The sequence below is a fragment of the Mixophyes fleayi genome, chromosome 2 (assembly GCF_038048845.1).
Source record: "Mixophyes fleayi isolate aMixFle1 chromosome 2, aMixFle1.hap1, whole genome shotgun sequence".
NCBI classification, from domain to species: Eukaryota; Metazoa; Chordata; class Amphibia; order Anura; family Limnodynastidae; genus Mixophyes; species Mixophyes fleayi.
Genome location: NC_134403.1, coordinates 278,679,236 through 278,704,540, shown reverse-complemented (window position 1 = coordinate 278,704,540; position 25,305 = coordinate 278,679,236). Strand labels below are relative to the sequence as shown.

The window sequence follows — 25,305 nt, the reverse complement described above, 5'->3', positions numbered from 1 at the left end:
GCGGTACGCCGCATCGTGGCGTGATGTAGCAGCCGAGCACATGCATTAGTTACAATGCACTGTTATCTTTGCGGCATAGAGTAGGAGGGTGTAGGGACATCCTCCAACTCCAGGGGGAGCTCTCGCATGATTCTATTTGTTCATTTATATATTTATACATGTTCCTAGTTTATGATTTGACCTATGCTTGTTCTAAGCTAGTAATTAATTAGCAGCCTCCTGAGGCTGATTGTCAGCCTTGTCCTCCTCCTTTCTGATTTGTCCATCAAAGTATTTAAGGCAGTGAGAACCGGGCCTCAATGCCGGATATAGTCCCTGCTCCCAAGCATACTTCTCCTGCTGTTTGTGTTCCTGCTGTCTTCCGTATTTCTGTTATTGACCCCTGGCCTGGATTTTGACATTGCTGATTTGTCTGAGACCCTGAACCCTTGCTCGAATACTGACGCTGTGACCCTGACCTCTTGCTTGAATATTAACTCCACTGATTTGTTAGTGACCCTGAAACCTTTGCCTGGACACTTGATTCCTCCTCTTTGTAATCACCTGCGCTACATTCTCAGGTTATCAGCTCCTACTACTAGAGAACAAGACCTGGGGGCATCCGAGTACCTGTGAGCGCATCTAGCTCTACAGGAAAGGCAGCTGCTAAAGGTGAAGACCTCTGAAGCGGTTCTAGGAGTTGATACCTGGGGCGTGAGCCATAACAGTATATTCGGATTTCAGCAATGACCAACGCAGCTCTTTTATATGGGTGTATATCAGACCCTACATTTTGTAGTGCAAATTCAGAAAAAAAGAGTGCAATGACTGGTATTTTAGGATTTCAGCAATGAGAAATTCAGCAATGGAGTTTTCTCTAACACTGCTACCACCCTTCTCTTTCTTTTCTATCACTTTGCCTACCAAACTGCTCTATACTCTGTCCTACCCCTTCTCTGTCCCTCTCTCAAATGGCACTAGATCGCGGTGGAGGGCGGTATTTATAGATTCCAAAACTCCTGAGATCCGACGACGTTTTGCCTCGTTTTGGAATTAGACTAGGCACAAGAGTACCGAACCGAATCCCAAAGTTCAAGTGGGTTCAGTTTTCAGGAAACCGAGCCCGCCCATCTCTAGTTTTTATTCATTCAATATGTCTGGTCTTCGTATTTTGTTCTTCAAGTATCATGTTATATGTTATGGATCACGGCTTTCTGTATATGTCATGTACTGTGCCTTATAAATAAATAATAATAATAATAATAATAATAATAATAATATAAAAGTTACAGCGAATTTTGTGTGCAACATTAATAAGGAACTTTTACCTTCCAATTGGTTTCTTTAGTTACCTAAGAAGGATTTCATTCAGTGCAGCACTGGTGGAAGTGAGTGTTTCCTCACAGACTCTCAGTTGTATATTTAAAATGTAAAATAATTATGTTTCTAAATGAATGCGTGTTAATAATAGATTATCTCTTTATCTTCTTCCAAAGCACAGCAAGAGGAGCCAACTTTCATTTTCTACTGCTACAATATATCAAAATCTGTCAAGGGGAGACAGATTAATCATTGATTGAAAAATAAATATTTTTTTTAAATAAACAATTCTGAAAACAACACGCTCAGCACATCCTAACCTATGACCAAGTGACTACTAAAATCTCAATATGCGTTGACATGCTTTTACAGGCAAGTGGGAACGAGGAGCAAGGAGTGGGACCATTAGAGTGATGCAGAGCATGGAAGGTAAGTTAAATTATTTTATTGTTTTATCTCATCGAACTCATCATCATCATCATCATCATCATTTATTTATATAGCGCCACTAATTGCGCAGCGCTGTACAGAGAACTCATTCACATCAGTCCCTGCCCCATTGGAGCTTACAGTCTAAATTCCCTAATATAGACACATACTCACACAGACAGAGAGGTAGAGACTAGGGTCAATTTTTGATAGCAGCCAATTAACCTACCAGTATGTTTTTGGAGTGTGGGAGGAAACCGGAGCACCTGGAGGAAACCCATGCAAACACAGGGAGAACATACAAACTCCACACAGATAAGGCCATGGTTGGGAATTGAACTCATGACCCCAGTGCTGCGAAGCACAAGTGCTAGCCACTAGGCCACTGTGCTGCCCACACATCTATTTTTTTTGTATTGGGTGTAGTTAACCTCTCCATTTTGTAGTTAAACGTCTCCTAATTTAACAATATTAGACTTAATAGACAAACACTTGGGCCTTATTTTTTTTTAGACATTTTAAAATTTTGCCATCTTTAGGTCAAGTACTCTCTGGCATTGTGTTTTTGCATTTCTTTTTTTTAAATGCTAGTACAACATGTAATTAATGCTAATAGGTAGGGAGAGGAGTGACTCACATGCTTTCCAGGACACCTGGGATTATTTTACAGTCTTTGTTTTTATCAACACTTATTAATGTGCAAATAATAAATATTAATAGCAAAAACATATTTTGCTTAATCAAACAGTATGTTTATTTGTTGAATTCTGATATCTCGTCAATGCTATTAATTTGTTTATATTGTAATTTTGCTAGATTGCAGTGTTAACAATCCATGTTTAAATAATGCTTCAATATGCAAGGGATCAGTAGAGAATTGATGCCATCTGGAAGATTGTTCTGTGCAATCAGTTGTTTACTTATCGTTATCCTGCAGAAATAGCTTAGCTCACAGTGCTTTCTGTATTGGGTTTCAGGAACATATTCCTGACAGTTGGATACAATTGCAGGTTCTTCGTAACGAGTTTGGTTCTTGAAATTGAACAAAAAAAAGGTTTTCAAATTATTTTATATTTTATCAAAACTGAGTCTCTGCTTGTCTTTATTACAGTATATTAACATCTATCATTGAATCAACGAACACTGGCTTATCAGTATGCAAAAGCGTGCACATCATCTCTGTATGATATAATCCCTTAAAAATGGATATATTATTATATCTTGACAAAGGACAAGCAAAGTGATATCGGAAGACAGGTGAAAGCACAAGGAGCTATGGACAATCGATGCTTGAGATACTTCAGATTGTCTGCGCTCGTAATTAGTGTAGTTGAGACAGAAGTGTTGGGAGTTCCGGGTTATGAAATATTGATGCTGACATTTAAGCTATAGTTATACAAAGTAATAAAATGATCAATGAATGTAACAAAGGCAAAAAAAAAAAAGTATTTAATTAGGTAATAGCAAACATTACATAGAACAGAATGAAAGAAACAAAAGTGTGGAATTGAGATAAGCAGTATAAATGATGAACAGAAAAAAGGAAAATAGTTCAAATGATTGTTTGTATACACTGTAGTTTCAAAATCTAATGAATATAGGTATGTATTGTATGTTATCCAAAAATGGTATACGCGCAGATACACCTGAGCGATTGTTTTGCACCAGTGTGACACAAGCTAAAGTCAGGGCAGCTTTTACAGCTGTGAAATTAGAGACAAATGGCCTATGTAGCAAATTGGCTGATGAGATAATTCTTCAAGTTGTAATGACTCTAGGTTTAACTGAATGCACACTGGCACAAAACTAGCTCCTGAGTGTAGGAGCTCTGAAGAAATAAAGTAGGAGGAAAACTAAAAACAAAAAATATGGGGAAATAAACAAAATGGAATGTGGTAATGCTGTCAGCAATAAAAACTGAATAAACAACTTAAAAAGGATGGCTTTGCACTATTTAACATAGTCCCCAGGCCAGTAAGGACTTATTAAAGTAATTTTATTGGTTTCAAATAAGCATTGCCCAAGCGATTGTAATGTGTTTCCAACGCACAAAGTGATTTATTTTAGCAGATGTAACATTTAACAGTTCAATACATGATTATAATACAGTACAGCCAATACCAAAAGATAAATACATACCGCTGCATTCGCATGCGCTCGCTGCGCTCCCACGGGTACCAGTGGACAGTATATGACTCTAGAATACTGTGGTCAGAGTAGACTGAAGCTATGATTATATACATTCAGTGTTAGAGAGAGAACAATGCAGATGACGTGGATTGCTTCTATAGGTCCAGACTTCAGGCGGGTCCAGTGTAAACAGGTCATAGGCTAGTTCAAACAACCCCCTCAAAGGCTGAGGGTCAACATTCCAGATGATTCTCCCGCCCAGAAACCAGTTATACCTAGTCCATTAGCATTTTACAGTTTGGTATCACTCTGACTATTTATTCCCTAACATCAATAACTAGAGTATGCAATATGCAATCTCTTCGGTGAATGAACCGGACAGCTGCTGATGAATAGGAGATTAAAATCATATCAGACATGATACATTTCCTATAACCTGAACCTTAAATATCACTGAAGTGTACATATAATCATAATATATAAACTAATAATAAACTAAATACTATCTGCTCATAAATCACTGTATAACGGAACCAATATGAATATGAATTATATAAATAACTAAATGTTGTAATGCGAGTGTGTGTGTGCGTATTTTACTGTGTGATCGCAGTATGCCACGTGTAGTGTAGCAATTGCACAATAAAACAATATTAACCAATATACTTTCATTCATCCAATTATACGACTTTGACAGACTAAAGCCGGGTAACCCTAACCGTAGCCGTTTCCAGGGCCAAATAGCTAATATCTTGCAATCTAACCCATATCCAAGTGTAAATAGGAGATCAATGAATCCTAAAGTGGAGTGGAATAATTATTATAGCACTCACTATCCATCTATTGAAGTTCTAACCGATCATCCCAATCCCACTCATTAGTCTGAACAATTTGATGTACCTATTGTAGCAAAATATTAAGAATGATAACCTCTTTATAAGAAAATCTATTATTGATGATCCAGAGAGCAAATAACACCTCATTAAATAACATGAACTGAAATGATATAATATAAATATCAGTGCATTCAGCAATTCTATTCTCACATTTGATTTATTTACTTATACACTAATCACAATTATTTTACTGATATTAATGAACTAATTAAGCTTTAAGTAAAAATTAAATAAAGTTGCTTTTAATTATAAGTAGTCAGGCAATCTATCAGAGAAGTTATGTTAATGTATTGTTACCCTTTATACTATATTGCAGTGTTAGGCTGGGTACATACTACAGTGTTTTCAGATGATTATCGGGCCAATCAAACGATAAATGACCGTTCGACCCGATATCGCATTAGTGTGTACGGTGCAACAATGAACAATTATCATTCCAAAGCATGATTTTTAAACCAGACTAAAAATGTTGTTTGTCACGTTACCAACTGGATCCTGGTAGTTCAGCCGGGATTGGCGTGACTTCAACTAGGGGCGCGGAGTCTAACAAGTGAAAGGTGTTCACCAGTGATTCCCGCAAGGGAATATGGGCTTCGCGGCTTCCACTTGCAGGTCGCAGCTCCCTAGGGAAGTTCCCAACGAACCACAAGAGAAGAAGCGTGGAATTAGGTAGAAAGTGGGTGGTAATTAGTAGGGATGTTCTGCAGCATTGCCACTTGGGAGGCGGTTTGCAGGGATACAGTAGTGTTGCTACTTGGAAGCGGTATTTTGCAAGAATGTTCTGCAGCGTTGCCACTTGGGAGGCGATTTTCAGGAATAGAGTAGTGTTGCCACTCGGAAGCGGTTTGCAGGTAACTTTTGCAGCGTAGCCACTTAGAGGAGATTTTCCCGGTGCGATAGCTGTGTAGGAGCTTGGAGGAGCCGGTATACTTGAACACAGGGTAAGAACTTCCCAGGAGAATAGAAGAGACATAGGAGTTGTTTCCAGTACAAAGGTCAGGGACTGACTGAAAGAACCAGCTCTGAATCTAGAGTAGAAGGGCAAGATATAGGGCTGTACTAACTAGGACAGCCAATAAAGTGCAGCAGAAGGCAAGAAAAAGGCTTGGAGTTCCTGCGCATGCGCAGAACTGCCGACCGCTGGAAGACAGAGGAAGACAGCGCTGGAAGGAGACAGGACTGTCGCCGCTGATCAGGTAAGACAGGTTGGCGGGGAACGGGGCGGGAGAGCACTGGAAGCACATGCCGGGTTCCGGGGGGACTCAGCAGGAACCCGGCGTGTGACAGTGTAACAATGGAATAATGACGTTCCAATTCTGCAGTGTGTATGCACTCATGACCGTCAGTGTCCATAAATGTTTTATTATTTTCTGTTTTTGGCAAAATGTTTAAATATGTCGCATCGGGAGAAATTTTCTGTAGTGTGTACCCAGCCTTACAGTGTGATTGTTCTAAAAAAACGTAATAATTCTTTTTTCAGTTATTTTCCGGAGTGCCCTGTCCACTGCATTGGGGTGGGTAATAGGCTGAAATGTTTCCCAGTATGTGCTGACTTGGGGTAGGAGCCTTTATTGGTTAACTCCGGGTACACTCTCTGGAGGATGCTCCAGGTAGTTAGCTTTTAGGTGCCCTATTATAGTGACAGCGGGCAACTGTATTAAGCTGTGAGGTTCCACCTCAGCATACTGCAAAACCAATTTTGCCTATACAAATTTTTCCTGAAGATCCTTGTCCTTGACATCAAGATGTTATTCAATGTTTAGCAGTTTATGCTGTAGGCTGTGAAGGTTTGGAAACAGCCCTGCAAGTTTCTGCACAGCAGTGTGATTCTCAAAAACTGTTTTAAAGTAACCACGCTTGTGTTCTTTATATATGGTTTTATTGTATCAAGAACTAGATATCCCACTGCAAACACCCAATTTAACAGGGATGTTCTGAGAGTCTGAGGGCTAGTTGAAATAAATGCAAGTTTTCAACAAGCAGAATACAAAAAGAAAACCAGGTTTAATCCAGCACCAAAAGTTTAATACTATTTGTCCTCGGCAAGATAATGATAAGCATGCACGCAACTTCTTCTTCAGCAACCTAAACAGGGAGGATTAACACAAATAGCTATCATAAAATACACACTATTGCAGTGATGGCTAACCTGTGACACTTCAGGTGTTGTGAAAATACAAGCCCCAGCATGCTTTGCCAGTAGATAACTAGCTGATAACTGGCAAAGCATGCTGGGGCTTGTAGTTTCACAACACCTGGAGTGTCACAGGTTAGCCATCGCTGCACTATTGTATTATTTTTCAGAAATTAAACAAGGTCTTCAGCTTAGACTGGGTACACACTAAAGGGTTTTCAGACTATTATCGGTCCAATAACACGATAAGCGACTGTTCAGCCTGATATCGCATCAGTGTATACGCTCCAACAATGAATGATTACACTGCTCAACAAAATTTTGCGTTTTTCTGCTGCCCAGATACTTTATATGGATTTGGGTTATATCAGTGGTGCTGAATTCAGAAATGTAATCCGTTTTTCGCAATTTGACATGGTTCTATTCTAGCAGCTAAGTGTTTTTTCCGCAACATTTGCGTTGCTACTGATGTCCATAGGTGGATATTTTTTGGGTTGTCTTTTTAAATTAATGTTTCTTTCAACACAACATGTTGTGCAGCTTATTACAGTTTGGTCAAATTTTTAAATAATGTCAATATAACTTTGTTTTTTGTTTCAGAAAAAGTTAATTCCTCCCGTAGAAACTGTTTGAATGACCCAGACGTATTCTGCTACATATGTGGTTGCGATATTCTTGTGAAACAAAGAAAACCCATCATCAACTTTGTGAAAAGTTTATTTGGCATATTTTGGGATCAAATTATGAGACCAGGACAAGGTATGGGCACCACATAAGGTTTGCAAACCATGTGTAGAGGACCAACAATACTGGAAAACTGGTAAACGAAAAAGCTTAAGCTTTATTGTGCCCATGGTTTGAAGAGAGACGAAAAATCCCTATGATGACTGTTATTTCTGTGCTTTCAATGTTCAAGATTTTAATCAGTACAAGAAGCTTAAGTATGACTTGAAATCAGCCAGAAGACCTATACCGCACGGAGAAGATGTTCCTGTGCCAGTGTTTACCACCCTGCCATCATGTTCTGATGATGAAGAAATGAATGACTTTGGTACTGCTGTAGAAGACAACAGTGGAAATTAATTTGAAGGATTACCTCGACACCTCAACCTTTCTCTCAGGAGGAACTGAATAGCCTACTATGAGATTTAAATCTGCAATGCAAGCATCTGAACTTTTAGCTTCCAGACTGAAGGAGAAGAACTGTCTGAAAGACAATGTGAAAATTACACATTACCGTACAAGAGAGAAGGTGCACTTCCAGCATAGTCACCTAGACAAATTCCGATACAACCTTGGTGATTTTAGTGAAGAACAAGGGGAGCGGTTTCACCAGGACATCAAGGTGATGTAGGAGAGATACCAAGGCAGTTGGGAGATACATATGATGGCGGACTAGTGTTGGAACCTCCAGCGTGAGTGTTCTAAGCTACAGAACAAAAGAAAATCCTACAGGCAGCATTATTGAAATGCATAAGAAAATTGACGATTGAATATTTGCTTTACAAATGATTTTTACATTTGTAATGAATTTTGTGTGTGCTTCAAGAGAAATAAAATGTGTTCATTTTGTGCAATTACCTATGTATTATTTACGATCATACCCATGTGATCACGCTAAATTGTCAGTTTTCGTCGGTTTTCGACGAATTTGCATGTGCCCTCATATCTCAAAAACTGTAGCCAATATAGGAGATCTGATTGCATATTTGGTATCAGCACCAAAAACAACTTTAACATGTTGGGCAGCAAAAATGCTGTTGACCAGTGTTATCGTTCCACAGTACATGATATTGTTTTTATTAGATATTTAAACCAGACTAAAAATCTCATTCAACCATGAAATAATGTCATGCCAGTTCTGCAGTGTGTGTGCACTCATGACGGGCAGTGTCCATAGATCTCTATGAAGTGTGCAGAGTCACAATCTTTTCAGCTGATGGTTATGACAGATGAAGAGCACAGATCTGAAGGAAAATCTTGTAAAATGTGTTTAGTGTGTACACATGAATCGGCATGCTGGTCCGGACTTTTTTTTTCAGTCATAAAATCATTAATGATATAGTATAAGAGAAATTTTCTGTAGTATATACCCAGACTTAAATTTGGAACTCTTTGTTTCATCCAAACTTTTCTAGTGAACTGAGATCAATAAAAGAAAGTCTACTGAGGACTCCACCTTCCTTACAAAAGCAGGTATATTTTATACAGTTACAGATGTAGCAAACATTAACATAACATCTGGTGCATCACAATGCCATTACTGCAACATGCTGTAGCGATTTGTGGAAGCACATTGGATCGCATTGTGAAGGTTTCAATTTATAACTACAATTGTTACATGCATTCATGTTTTCTACCATTAGATGTTATAGTGTAGCAACTCATGTTGCGAGAAAATCATTTAGTCATGAAATCCAATTCTCAGTAAATAAATTGAACTCACAATGTGCACACCCCATTGCACACCCCATCCCCCAATGAATAACTAGCACCAATTATATGCACCTGGCTGGCTACATCTAATGCAGGGGAACAAAGAGCATATGGTATCCCAATAAAATTGATAATCAGTAACAGTCTATGCTAGGCTGGGATAGTCACATTATAACTCAGGCACCCACAGTGTGGAGTCCTCATGTCATAATTAGAGATGCTCAGGCTCGGTTCCTCAGGAAACGAACGCACTCGAACTTAGCATATCTGAGTACTCAGCCGAGCCGCGCTATTAGCGCCATTTGAAAGAGGTACACAGAAGGAGTAGCACAGTGTATAGAGCAGTTGGGTAGCAAAATAGATAGAATTGAAAGAGGAGGGGGTAGCAGTGTTCAACAAAGTTGACAGTGGCATTCAGGACTGCTCCATTGCTCCATTGCTAATTCTCATTGCTAAAAAATACAAATACTAGTGCTGGCAGGCTTGGTGTAATTCTGCAGTCACATTCTACTGTGCTATATAGGTAACACACAAAGAGGAGAGCTCCATTGCTAATTCTCAATGCAAAAAATAGAAATATTAGTGCTGGCAGACTTGGTGAAATTCTGCAGTCACATTGTACTGTGCTATATAGGTAACACACAAAGAGGAGAGCTTCATTGCTAATAGCTGATTAATCATGCTTCAGTGTATTCATTAGTGCAGCTGGGCGCATTAGATCCTATTGGCCCCACCATTATTATTAATCAGTCAGGTTCTGGGAATACTATCAGTGCTTAGCCCTGATTGGCTGTTAGCACTATTTAAGGCAGTGAGGACTGGGCCTCACTGCCGGTTATAGCGTCCTGTTTTCAGTTCTGCTGCCTGCTATCTTGTTCCTGTGTTGATGTTCCTACCTCTGATTGATTACCCGTGTATGACCCTAGCTTGTTCCTGGACCCTGAACCTGTGCTTCGGACCCTGACCTATTGTCTGGACTCTTACGCTGCTGTTTTGCCTGTGAACTCTGACCTCGGCTTGTCTACTGGTTTCGCTGTCTGCTGCTGGCCCTCGACCCTTGCTTGGATTCACTCTGCTGTTTGCTCCTACACTCTATCGCTGTGTTCCCCAGTCAGTGCACGTCTCACAACCCTCTGTTTGTCTGCGGCCAAGTCTGTCCCCACCACTAGGGGCTCCAGTGAACACCAGACTTTCAGAGCAGACTCCGGGTTTTGTTGCACTGGCTGGAGGGGTTCCTAACAGTTACGTTATATGTATTTTGTTACATATAGTACATAACACTGTACACTATCATATATAGATATTTATTTTACTGTAGATTTTCGGTTAAGCCTGTGTCGGGCGCTAAAAAGTGTAGCATCTAATACTTTGTGGGTACATGAGGACCACTCCTTGCGATCTATAATTTAACAGCTCAAAAGATATGCTTGGATGTTCACGTAAAAAGACATAATGTAATATTGTACTATACTGTATTGCAGAGGCTTGGGGTGTGGTGTATCTCCCTTAGGATTACATTGTGGATGATTTAGAGCTAGTTCATTCAAAGTTCAAGCAAATTTCTGGAATTGTGATGGTAGATTAATTGACAGTAACAGGAAACCCAGTTAAAATAGCCAAAAAGTTGTCAGAGGTTAAAAGAATTACTCGAATTTGTTACTTGTATGCTAATATGCTCAACAGGCATCAAAATAAGTTTAATATCTGTTTCATGTCATGCTGAATGTCAAACAGATACTAGAGGTGAAATCTTTTCAAAATGCAGAAGTTTTTTCATTTCCAGCGATTTTTCATTTTTTTTTATTGGTTTGAGCATCTCTGCTAAACAGTTATAAAATAGTTCACTTCTTAATTTCAAACATTTAAATCTAACAGTCTTCCTTTAGGTTGCAGCCAGATGAATCAGTGCCAAAGTTTGATTACTACTGGTGGTGAAGGGGAAACTCCTGGCAGCCAAACATATGGAGCCAACTTGAGAACCTGCCAATGAAGGTCCCTGCTTTTATCATTTAGCAGCAACCAGTCCTAGTGAGCAGATATGTCAATTTGTAGAGATTTTTCTTTTTCCCTTTTTTTTTTAAATTTGGAGTATAACAGACTAAAAACTAAAATTACATTTTACATTAGAGTTTAATTAAAAATGTGTATGTGTTTGCTTATGTTTACTATTTTGATATAATGGACAGGATTCTTAGATATCTGTGTCCATTATATTTGGACCACTGAAGTGGAAAAGATGGCACTCTAGAGGTCCCAATCTTGTTCATTACCCTTGTCATACAGCTCATACAGCCAAGAATAATGCCATTGCCTTTTTGTGAAGGACTCAGTGGTGCAGTGCACAGGGACACATGGAGGTAAGGGGATCCACTGCATGACAGATGCAGAGGGTTGGGGTCCCGGTTCCCTTCTCCCCACCTACCTGCTCTGGGGCCCACGGCTTGCTAGTTACACCTCTGGCAGGACTGTAAGTCTGTTGGCAGGGCAAAACAATTTTCAGCGCATGCCCATATAGTATCTGGTGGGCACCATGTCTGCAGTGATCAGCATTGGTCTGGTTTTCACTATACTAGGGGGAACCCATGTACGTGGTCTACATGGCTTAGAGGAAACCAGCCAAGATTTATCTGCAGTTGGGGCTTGTTGAATATATTTGGAGGGCATGCTGCAAATGTTTTATTTATTTATTATATATTTTGTACCATCTTTTTCAATTGGTCCATTCTTTGCAATAGGATTTCGAAATGTACCGTACATGCTGGCAGCATCATTGCAAAAAATACGTCTTCATTGTCATGATCATCAACTATTTTAATAGCACCACTAACTACACAGCACTGTACAGAAAACTCACATCAGTCCCTGCCCCATTGGAGCTTACATTCTAAATTCCCTAACATACACACCTAGACCAAAAGAGATTAAGGTCAATTTAATAGCAGTCAATTAACTTACTAGTATGTTTTTGGAGTGTGAGAGGAAATACGCGCAATCATGGGGAGAACATACAAACTCCACACAGATAAGGCCATGGTCCATTCTTTGCAATAGGATTTCGAAATGTACCGTACATGCTGGCAGCATCATTGCAATAAATACGTCTTCATCGTCATGATCATCAACTATTTTAATAGCACCACTAACTACACAGCACTGTACAGAAAACTCACATCAGTCCCTGCCCCATTGGAGCTTACATTCTAAATTCCCTAACATACACACCTAGACCAAAAGAGATTAAGGTCAATTTAATAGCAGTCAATTAACTTACTAGTATGTTTTTGGAGTGTGAGAGGAAATACACGCAATCATGGGGAGAACATACAAACTCCACACAGATAAGGCCATGGTCCATTCTTTGCAATAGGATTTCGAAATGTACCGTACATGCTGGCAGCATCATTGCAATAAATACGTCTTCATCGTCATGATCATCAACTATTTTAATAGCACCACTAACTACACAGCACTGTACAGAAAACTCACATCAGTCCCTGCCCCATTGGAGCTTACATTCTAAATTCCCTAACATACACACCTAGACCAAAAGAGATTAAGGTCAATTTAATAGCAGTCAATTAACCTACTAGTATGTTTTTGGAGTGTGAGAGGAAATACACGCAATCATGGGGAGAACATACAAACTCCACACAGATAAGGCAATGGTCGGAAATCAAACTTATGGCCCCAGTGCTTTGAGGTCATTGAAATGAATAAGAAAAGCTCTGAATAAAAAAAATTCTGTAAAAGCTCTGTAATTTTAAAAATATTGCAATGACAGGATGCGCTTACTTGCCCACCCTATCTGGATAGAGGGGTTTTAACAATTTTTTGGGGGATTCCATTTCACAATGATTTAATCAATGACACTTCTACTGCCATTTCTCGGCTGTGTCAACTGTGCAACACTTTGGTGCTCTCAGTTGTAGGAGAGTAGTCGCTGCCATCATCAAACTCCTTCACTGGCATCTGGAACTGCTTACCTTTAGGTGGTATGTGTAGTTGCTGCTGGTGTGTGTGGCTGGCTCCTCCTGACAACAGACTTCGGATCAGAACAGCAGGATGGAAGGCAGAGTGTTGACTTAGGGCAATGGGTTTTATATAGGACTGCAGGGGGTGGATTAGTGTGGTAAATCTTATCTGTAGGTCACAGGATTTAGGCAGATAATAGGCATTTTGCAGGCATAGAACAGGATATATAAGAAGATGAGTGTTTATTGTTCAGTAGTAGCTCTTAAACATGTTGCAACATACCACTAAAAAGTAATGGTGATACACATTCACAGACAGATATAGCAACATGTGGATTTTTATGTAGAACTGAACGCAGATTTCTTCACTGCCATGAATTCAAATAAGCAATTGAAATACTGGACCAATCTTGATAAGTGATGTGAGCAGGGTGACTAGTCTGGGAGACCTGGTAGATTGCATTGAGCCAACCAATCAGGAATCGATTCAACTAGACCAATGGACAAGGACTTTCTGCTCATGTACAGTTAATTTCACCTCTTATTAGTTATGAAAACAGACCTCTCCTCTTTCAAACAGGAAATATTTAAATACAGCATTATTGCATATTTATGGTTAACATTGATGTGTCGCTCTGGGCAAAGGAAACAATGGGGTATCAAAATCAAACAAATGATCAGAAATGTGAGCACCTTAATACATACTCTTTAGTTCATAAACACAAGGTGCACTGCATCAAAAATATAAATAGATTTTTATGATAGGTTATATCCAGTATCCAATAATGACAGCTAAATAAAAAAAAAAAATTTTAAATTATAAAAATTACTGTAAATTACATGAATTTGGCAGAAAATCATTGTTAAACAGATTAGAAAGTTGGGTCAAGGAACTCCTTTTTTGGGGGGTGGGGGTGATTTGTAACATCTTTTTGTCCATTAGTGGTTCCCCTCCCAAAGCTTGTAATTATTTTAATAATTTGAATAGTGTTTATTTTGTATAATGACAACTGTTCAACAATTGTACAAATAACATTTTCTAAATATTGTGATAGATGGGAATCAATCTCACATAAGATTGTCCTTCATGACGATTTCTTTAAAGATTTGTATTTAAATATGTAGTTTAGGAAAATAGTAGAAGATTTGGGATTGATTTCCTCATTAAAAATAAACTCTGGTTCAGTAAGAATATATTTTTATCCTCCTTAGATTGAATTTCTTTACTATTGTTTAATAGAATTATTCATCAATGCATGATATCTTCTTGTATCAAGCAATATTTTAAAACATTTTTGACCATAAACTTCACAACACCCCACGTTCTCATTTATTTATGTGATTTAAATATTATTATGATGCTGTAAATCTTGTATAGCTATATTTTCTTGTGGTGTTTGGTTTAAACTGTTTCATACTTTTCAAAATATAAATATATTTCCATTAGATTTTAAAAAAACCTTTCACTGATTTTAGATCAGGGGTTAAATGTATGAACATGCGGGTTCTTCAACACCCGCGTGTTCAGCGTGTTCGGCGATTAAATTTCAAGCGGCGCTGATTTGTAAAGGGAAGTTTCCCTTTACAATGCAGCGCCGCTTGAAATTTAATCGCCTTTTAATCACCTGTTGTGGTGCCTTTCACATACTCGCAGGTTTGTGGTCTCTGATAAATGTGATATGGTCATCTTGTATTTTGGTGAGTTTTCCTTATAAAATTGTTATATCTATAATAATTTATTGTAAACTTTCATGTTCAATCATAAAATAAATAATGTTAATTTAATTTCTCATTCTGAAGACCTCATTTTGATATATTCTATTGATCAAAACCTTTAACATGTTTGAGTAAATTCTTGATCTAACAAGACTATTGCTGTTTATATATATTATTCTGCCTAGCTGTATTGACAAAATTGCAATATTCAAAAGACATGTAACAAGTGTAGATCAATCTTTCTGCGCAATGGTTCCCCAAATAGCTTATAAAACAAAATAAATGAATACTTATATTCAATCGTGTTGTTATATTTAATTCTCTTCACTTTTTTCTTTCCCAAAGGTAATAGGCATGAAAAGGAAAGGAAGAACAACAGCATAATCCTGTATGATAATAGGATTAACTAAACAATCATAATGGAATAGCGAATATAATGTAAATAAAATCACTAATACGAGTCCAAAATAAGCCTTCACCAACTAGTAGATTTCAGTTGTGTAAATAAAACAATGTTCCACCAGGTGCAATCTTTTGTCTTCATATGATGTGGGAAATCTCCCGCAGGGGGTTCTACTTACAACAAGTATTCTTTGGTTATGGCACTTCAAAAAAGGTAATATTATCCTTCAGGCTTCTCGACAAGTATTCATAGAAGAAAAAAAAAGAACATCTCTAAGGTAGTAACTAAAAACTTTTATTTATAAGTATAAAAACATAGGTACTCCTACCGAAAAACAGATGGTAAACAGCGTGAAATATATAAACCACCGAATTCAACAGTCGCAGATGTCCTTGTAAGAGGTAAGAGAAACCCGGCGGAGTCTGAGCCACAGACAGCAGCCAACGTGGTGAACAAACCACCGAGTTCAGAAGCCACAGACGTCCCCACAAAAAGTAAGTAAGATTCGGTATAATTCGGTAGGATCCTGATTAAAAGAGCATAAACGAAGACACCAATGCGTTTCTATCCAAAGTCACGGGATCTTTCTCAAGGTGATATGCTAAATGGTCCAAATATATCCTTATATAGTTACTTCTGATCACATGATCAGACCAAAATATGTACATAATAATGAAAATAGTGCCAATACATAAGTACAATGGTGTACAATAAACAAAAGTCACCGATAACGGGATATTGAATGAATATGCATACATTGGAATGCAACGATACAACATAAAAAAAGTTACCTCCCATATTGGGCCGGCACACAGATATAATATATCGGCATATTAAATGGTATTTGCACATGTCAAAAACAAAAATGTAATCTCATATCCAATCTCCTAAGTGAAAAAGGAGAACAAGTCTAAATAAATCCACAGTGTGTCAATCTTCATGTAAAGGAACTAGATTCTCATAAAGGAAATGTTAAATAGGCCACCGTTGAATAAAATTTCTTTATCAAACATTTTCCTATTGAAATGGATGGTCCGTATAAAGTAATAGGTCGTTAGACAAAGGTTTAATAGAATATTATAATCAGACAAGTATAACGTGCACAGATGTATTTTCACGTCATGTAAGACCGCCCATAGAGGAGGTTCCAAAGAGGTTAGTGTAGTTGTACCACTAATGATACAGCTCTTCAAATACTATGAATCTGCTTCGTTTTTTCTTACGATATCTAAGTGCATGAATGAATGGATCTCACGATGTGGAATTATGAGTGGTCTAATAATATACGGACTTATTCAAAACATCAACTACAAAAAATGTGTATGTAATAAATAATACATATAAGAAATGAATTAAAACAAATAATTCACAACTTCTTTTTCTGAAAAGAGAATAAAAGGGCAAAAGAAAAACTCAAATTCTTTATTGATCCCTGTAGGTATCAATGAATTAAGTCTGTAAATCCATGACATTTCTTTCTGTAATAGTTTGTTGGCAATATCCCTATGTTTCCAATCCCCCTGTATTAAATCAATGCCAATAAAGTTTTTAATATCACTAATGCAGCAGTTGTGGTGATTTTTAAAATGTATTGACAAGTAATGTAATTCATATGCAAGTCTTATATTCCGGATATGTTCGTAAATTCGTTTTTTTTAAAGGGCGTGATGTCTTTCCCACGTAAAGAAGTCCACATTTACATTCTATTAAATAGATGACATTACAGGAGTGACATGTGATAAATGAATCAATCTTCTAGGATTTATTGCGAACAACAAACTCCTCTATTTTACTACTGTGATAAGTTATCTGTTTACAAGGAAAACATTGTCCACAACGATAAACCCCTTTCGATCTTATTCTACCTTGTCTAGAGCTGGGTACACACTACACAGTTTTCATCCAATAATCGGCTAAATCAGCCGACATACGACCGGGGCCAGATTAAGGGAAGGGAGTCCCCCGGGCGAAGGATACTGTGAGGCCCCCCCCCATGAGGCTCCCCCGTGAACTTACCTCCTTCCATTGTTCCACTCCCTGTAGCAATTACGCGGTAAGTCCTACAGTGACAGTAGGCAGTTAACAGCATAACATTTGCTGTTAGCTGCCTACCATTTTCCTTGAACAAGTGACAGTCAGAGACCCAATAAATGTCGGCGGGCCCCCCAGCTGCCCGAGGCCCCTGGGCTGTAGCCCCTTTAGCCCTATTGTTAATTCGGCTCTGCATACGACCGCTCGTTCAAAAGTCGGGTCAGTGGGATGATTTATCCCCATGTCCGGCTATGGCACTTTTACACCTATATCCCCCTCATCTTCAGCGTCATAATCACTATGTGGCTGGGCACATACTCATATCAGCCAGAGCCGCAATAGCTCAAAGCTGGAAATCCCCCTTGGTTCCATCTCTTACCAAAATAATGAGCAAAGTACAACACAGCTATGAGATGGAAACCATAGGCTTTTACTTTTCCTCAAGAGCTTCCTCGCCCCTGGTTAAATGGTTCACATGGTACGAATTCTTTTCAAAGTATAGACCTGTGTCTGCCACCTAAATCTCCAATGCTGTATACCCCTCTGGAGGGTAGATGTCCCGCTCTCAAAATGTGCCTTTACGGTTGATTGGGGTCAATACGGCCAGTCTCCGACTCCTGCCCCCCTGTCTGTCTCCCTCCTCCTCCCCATTGAAGTCTTTGTCTTATGTGTACTTGAATGTTTCCTGTTTTATTGTTTTTTTGTTACTTTTTTGATGGTTTATGGGCAGTTCTGACTGATTTATTGGATCTACATTATGCACTGTACTCTTTGGTAACTGCTATGTTTGTTACATATTCTTTTACTAAAAACTTAATAAAAACCTTTTGAGTAAAAAAAGTCGGGTCAGTGTGTGCGGTGACACGATGGTCGAAAGTCTGCCCAAATGGATGATTGTCGCCTCATTTGGTTGGTCGTACTGTTTAATATTTTCGTTCCAATCTCGTTTCCGCTGTGTAGTGTGTCTAAACTTCCGACCAATCCACAACAGTGAGTACGAAATTACAGTCATTGCTCACGACAACATGGCTGTAAAAAGTCGCTAAAGGGACGTCCGCTCTTCCCTTTCTCGTCCTAAACAAGGCTAGTGTGTATGCAGTCCATGGACCGAGCGATCGGATCATCGATCGCATGTAAAATCGCTCAGCATAAAAAGTTGGTTGAAATTTCTGTAGTGTGTACCCAGCTTAGGAGATTCAACTGAAGCTCCTTTAACTAACTTATCTTTTAAAGTTTGTGATTTCCTACAGATAAAGGAAGGTTTGGCAGGAAGAATTTCTGAAAGATGTTGATCTTTCCATAAAATATGCCAATTTTTCGAAATAATTCGTTCAGTTTTTTTATAAGAACTACTAAAATCAGTTATGAAAGTCAATTTAAATTCATTAGTGTCTAATTTTTTCGATTGTTTTATTTATTAAAATGATAAGTTATGGAAGGATGGCGCCTTCAGATGTAAAAACAGATAATTGTGTATATATAGTCAGTAAGCTCAGAGAGTCCAGAGACCATAAAATCCCGAGAAAAATAGTAATGCAGGTGGATATCAGCATATAGCAGCATATATCAGCAAATCAGGTGAGACACTGTGCAGATTAATAGTGTAGATTAATTAATTGTTTTATTTATTCATTTACTTTCTCTATTAAAACAATCAAAAAAATTAGAATGGTATTAGTGATTTTATTTACATTATATTCAATATTCCATTATGATTGTTAAATTAATCCTATTATCATACAGGATTATGCTATTGTTCTTCCTTTCCTTTTCATGCCTATTACCATTGGGAAAGAAAAAAGTGAAGAGAATTGAATATAACAACACGATTGAATATAAGTATTCATTTATTTTTATTTTGTTTTATAAGCTATTTGGGGAACCATTGCGCAGAAATATTGATCTACACTTGTTCCATTCTATTTATTTTTGACTTTAGTCTATAGTCTACAGTTCGTTCAATCTGCAGCAGTGGTGTTTGGAGCGCTGTAAGGGCTGTTCATTATTGGTTCTAATATTCAAAAGACAGGAAAGACTCAAATTAGTTACTTACATTCTTGTGATTAACACAAGACACAAAATCTGGGTTACTGAACTAAGAGGATTTTAACAGAATAAAGCTCCTGTTTTATGCCACTCACATTTAAGAAACAACTATAGAAAAAAGCTACTTTAAAGATTACAGCTACTACTAACACAAGACCGTATCTGTCTTTGTGCTGCTGGGGACTTGCTGCTCACAATCGATTACTGAAAATGAATATTTCTTGAGATTTATAGACCTAGACTTTCTAAGAAGATTCAGTTTTATTTTGCTCATGTCACAAATAGTTTCTCAAGAGCACTGTGAGCATGCTGCTGTCAGTGTTCTCATGAAAACAAATGATTATTTCATACATGTGCAGAAATTGGCTCCTCCCATTGAAAAATATATATATAGATGTGTTAAATGTGAACAAGGATTAAATATTTTGTTGCTGCTAAAAGTGTACTTGACAACCACACACAGTCGATGATGTTATTTTATGGGCTGAACCAATTTTCAGCGTTTCAACTCCCTTAAAAACATTGACATTACTAAGGCAAAAGGCACTGTCAGGCATCGCCCGCGACATCCCGGGACGGCTGCCTGCGCTTCCCCTTCAACGCATCTGGTTGCCTAGCAACCAGACGCGTCACTTCCGGCAATAGACAACGGGATGGCATTAGGCAATGGGACGCTATTCTCTAACGCAATGGCGCTAATTATGACAGCGCTGCAACGCTGACCTTCCATTGGCCCACAGATATATATAATCCCCTCCTGCCCCTCCTACCAGTGCCAGAGTTTTAGGTCCCTACCTGCCTCAAGCGTTTTCAACAGTATTCCTGTTCATTGCTTGTCTCCTGATATTGCCTGCCTGCCAGTGACCCTTGTGACCCAGATTGCCTTTGACTACCCCTTTTGGATATCCCTTTGTACCGTGCTTCCAGAACGCTACTGACCCGGCTTGACTCACCTTCCCTTCGCATTCTCCTTGCATACTTTCATTGCCCGCACCGTTACCGAACCAGCTTGTCTGACAATTCTTTCTCGTGCTTCGCTATCTGACTCGTGGAAGGACCGCAACCTACATGTCTCCTGCAGCTGAGTCCATACCTCTTTGCAGGGGTCCCTGGTGAATACCAGGGGCACGTTCGATTTCGCACCATCCTTTGAGTAGTGCCAACGATAGCAGGTACGCTATACTAAGTCGTGACAGGCACAAAATGCCTTATGCCTCAGTGATGTCACTGATTCCTAGTGGTTAGGCCGCATTCTCAGAAATATTGGCTCAGCACACAATAGGGCTGCCTCCAATTGATGAAGACATTGGGCCTGAGTCATTAAGGAGAGCAAGCCAAATGAAGGAGTCATTTGATCCTGAACAAAACCATGCTACAATGCAAGGAGTTTATATTTTGCACATAAAGAAAATACTGACTTTTTGTCATGTAGCGCCCAAAGACTTGATAACTTTACCTTTGCTCTAAAATTTAAAGTTGATCTAGGACATGCCCTACCGCAGATATAAATCTGTCCTCACATTTTAAATTTACCTCCCCTACAATGCAACATGGTTTTGCCAAGGTGCAAAGTTACTCCTTTTTTCTACTTTGTTCTCCTTAATGACTCAAGCCCCATTATAAGTTAAGTAGCAAAATCAAATAAATTGTGTGATTTCAGGACAACAAGTAAACCCCCTTTAACCAGATCCTCTAAGGCTTCAGACTATGCCGCAACCCATATCTATATATCTTCAAACACATTTTAATTCATTTAAGCATCTTTATTGTTACCTTGTTGGTCATCTTGCTTTGTAACGCCAATGGAATTACATAATGAAGCAGTTACACCCCTGTGACAAGAGCAATTTACAGATTAGAAATTTTGCTATATAATACAAAAAAATTAAATAGCTCAACCACAATAATAAGATTACTAGAAAAAAACACACCAAATCAGATTTAGCTTCCAAAATGCTTCCAACCCATTCTTCAGTCTGTGCATTCCAGCTAGTATTAGCCAAGAAACATTTCTTCTATCCATTTTAGCAGACTACTTCTGAAATGAGTTAATCAAGCAAGTATGATTGGCCTGCATTTAAACCTTTCAAACCCGTGTTTTCAGGCCTAGTTACACTACCCGGTATGTATATTAGCTACATAAGGCCTGATTCATCAAAGGATGAATCTGAATTTTGTGCGTGTCATATGCAAAATTACTCTGCATATGCCCTGAACCAGCTCAAATGCAAGTGGACCCAGCAGCAACCAATTCATCTTTGGGCACAAATGACACTTACGATAGCCTACAATTTCTGGAAGAGAATGGGGTGGGGAAGAGGTGGATACATGCAGGGCCGTATTAAGGGAATGGAGGCCCCTGGGCTAAGGGCGCCTCCATTCCCCCGTGAGGCCCCCAATGTGAGCCACCCGCCGCCCCCCCGTACCCCGTGAGGGCCCCCCCAAGCGCTTACCTGTCACTGTAGTCCTCCATCCCCAGCGCGCTGTAAGCTCCTTACTGAGGAGATCTCGCGAGAGTTAACTTGCGAGATCTCCTCAGTAAGCAGATTACTGAGCGCCGGGAACAGAGGACTACAGTGACAGTGCTCAGCAGCATTGATCGGGCTGGGGGCGCCCCCGCCCCCGGACCGATCAATAATGCTGCTGAGGACTTTGAAGGGCCCCCTGGATGCCCGAGGCCCCTGGGCTATAGCCCAGTTAGACCTCTGGTTAATCCGGCACTGGATACATGTAGGCAATGAATAGCAAAGACATCCCCCTGGACATACATCCAATTCAGACTCCAACACACATTGGAATGCACTGTTTTTCTACAGGAAGCCTGCGCCTGCTCGGGGTATAACAAGTAAACCCATAAGACAAACGCAGTTACAAATCATGTGTGTGTGTCATATCATGCCCTTACCCATTCGGGGTTAAGTCTCCTGCATACACAGCCAATAAGATCCACAGGGAGGGTCCTTAGCTTCCCTATGTATTTTTCCCTCAGTGGTTGGCTCAGCCTCTTCATTCCTGCACCGAATACCTCCCTCGCACCCTGCTACGGTAATGGTTGTATTGCATTGATGTACTGCTAACCATATTGTTTCCCCGTCACAGAGAAGGCACAGTAGACAGGAGAGCCTTATAGTCAGCGACTAGTAAGCATATAGTGCTACCGCTGATCAGCTACGGGTCACTGCCCACTTCAAAGCAACCTGACTGTTGGTCCTTCTGTGCGGACCTATTGACCTGCTTTGTGTGGGCATGCCATTATCTATATATTTTTTTAAATTTATATCTAAATAAACTGTGACCTTTAACCAAATTTAATATTGTGTCCATGTGGTTATTTGAGATACTAATAAAGTAATGTAAATATGAACATTCAAAGGAGATTGGCTACATGAGTAGAGGGACAGCAACACTATGCAGTTTATAGACTAACTCACCGCATGAACATACACAAGATCACCGCCTTATTCTTCTTAAGAGATATGGATTTTTTTATATTTGTTATACACCTCATACTAATGTGAATGGCTTAAATTGTAATCATTGTAAAGTTTGTATTCATACATATATACCACAGTAATGTGCCCTATTACCAATGCTTGTCTGTTTTTAAATGTTATGTGCCTGTTGTATAGTTTATCACCTGCTTGCATTCATTTGCATTGTATGTTTTAATTTTTTAAGTTTTTAAGTCTTGCCTACGTATTCTACTGAATATGCCTATGTAGTAACATACTTAATTTATTTATCTTTTATTTTATGAATATCATAAAAAAAATTCATGTTTTTTACGTTTCATATCATGTATAAGAACAGTAGCTGAGATATGCAAAAATAAAAGTAAGCTGATTTTTCAGAAAAGTATCTTTTATTTGGGTACAAAGGGAAAAATGCACAGCACAGGGGGCAGTATGAGCTTTGCAAAACTGACAGGCTCAGAGAATTTTGCAACATGGAAGTTTGCCATAGAAATGCAGCTTAAGGGGGCAAAGGTTTGGAAAGTTTCGATTGATCCAGGAGTGAGTCCAAACACTGATGAAGTGGATAGAGCAATGGGAACCATAGGCTTAGCTGTAGAACAAGTGTATTCCATCATAAACTGAAAGGTGTCAGCATGAGGCATGTGGACAACCCTGCAAATGGCATATGAGGACAAAGGTCTGATGAGAAGAATAAACTTGAGGTGTACATTTTACACAACAAAGTTAAGTGTTTGGGAAACATGAATGAATATAAAGACAAAATGCTGTCAATAGCACGACAATTGGCATCTGTGGAAGCACAGGTGATGATGAAGAAGAGGAAGTTACGATGGCGATGCTGCAGAATTTAACGCCAGAGCTCAATTTCCTGGTGGTAGCTTTGGAATCCAACGATACCAAGTTGATGACAGAAATCGTGAGAGCTAAGCGGACGCAGTTCCAACAACGAATTTCCATTGAGACAAACGTTGAGAGTTCTGCTCTACTCACTAAAGGTATCAAGTCCAAAAGGCCCAAGTATAAATGCTTTGTATGTCACAAAATGGGACACAAGGCATCTGAATTCAGGCTGAGATGTTCAAGTTGTGTGCAAAAGAGCGTGACAAACCAAACGAGTCAACATTAAATGTTGCAGACAGTCACAAGAAGGACCGCTGGTATATGGTCTCGGGGGCCACTAGACACTTCGGGGTATATTTACTAAACTGCGGGTTTGAAAAAGTGGAGATGTTGCCTATAGCAACCAATCAGATTCTAGCTTGTATTTTGAAGAATGCACTAAATAAATGAAAGCTGGAATCTGATTGGTTGCTATGGGCAACATCTCCACTTTTTCAAACCCGCAGTTTAGTAAATCTAGCCCAAATGGGTCTAAAATTAAAATTAAAAGTCTTGAGATCTGACAATGGTGGAGAATATGACAACAAAAATGGCATATAGCAGCAACTAACAGTTGTCTACACGCCAAAACAAAATGGTATGAGTGAGCAAGCAAACCGCAGAATTTTTGAAAGAGCACGTACTATGTTAAATGACACAGGCCTGGAGAAAAGTTTTGGGGCAGAAGCAGTGTCCACTGCAGTGTACCTAAAAAACTATGCATCCACAGTATCTATAAAAGGTAAAACAACACTGGTGGCATGGTGCAGGGAAAGCCAAGTGTCGGTCATCTCTGTGTCTTCGACTGTAAGGCATATGCACATACTTCAAAAGAAAAGAGATGAAAATTACATCCCAAGTAAGTGGAATGTATCATACTTGGATACTGCCAAGAGAGTAAAGGGTACAGACTTTGACACATTACAAACAAACGAATCATAAGATTTGTTTTTTCATGAAATTACGCCACCTAGCAGAATGGTGGAACAACAACTACAGCAAAAATTTGCAACACTGGATATACAGGCAGCAGAAAAAATGTCTGAACCTGAAAGTGTTAATGTGGATATCCAATCAGAAAGCAAGAATTCTGTGAGGAGTAACAGAGGTATTCCCGCTAGGAGATATTTCAAGGGATTCGCTAACATAGCTTTCTGTGAACTGAAAGACATTCAAGAAGCAAAATCAGGTAGCGACTGGGAAGAGTGGAAGTCAGCGATAAATCCAGAGCTGGCAGCTCTGGATGACAACAATACATACCTTTTAGATGACAGGCCAAGTAACCGTAAAACAATCAAGAAAAAGTGGGTCTTTTGCAAAAAGGTAAATGCAACCATTGCCCGCTATAAAGCCCACCTTGTTGCCAAGGGATATACCCAAAAATCTGGGATCAACTGCGGTGAGATCTTCTTGCCTGTTGCAAAATACAGCACCTTAAGGTTAGTCATTGCCATTTCTA

The 25,305-nt window shown here is 39.1% G+C and overlaps 1 long non-coding RNA gene across 3 annotated transcripts in view; it reads left to right on the top strand.

Annotated features, from left to right (window-relative positions):
- The first annotated feature begins 1,650 nt into the window (after positions 1 to 1,650).
- The window catches only part of LOC142140397 (uncharacterized), a 28,723-nt gene continuing 5,068 nt past the window's right edge, over positions 1,651 to 25,305 (top strand). Inside the window, exons 1-2 of one of the 3 annotated variants that reach the window (XR_012688452.1) lie at positions 1,651 to 1,728; positions 9,027 to 9,084. This is a non-coding gene — a long non-coding RNA (uncharacterized LOC142140397). The remainder of the gene's footprint in view (positions 1,729 to 9,026; positions 9,085 to 25,305) is intronic. The other 2 variants (XR_012688453.1, XR_012688451.1) reach the window with 2 other exon arrangements.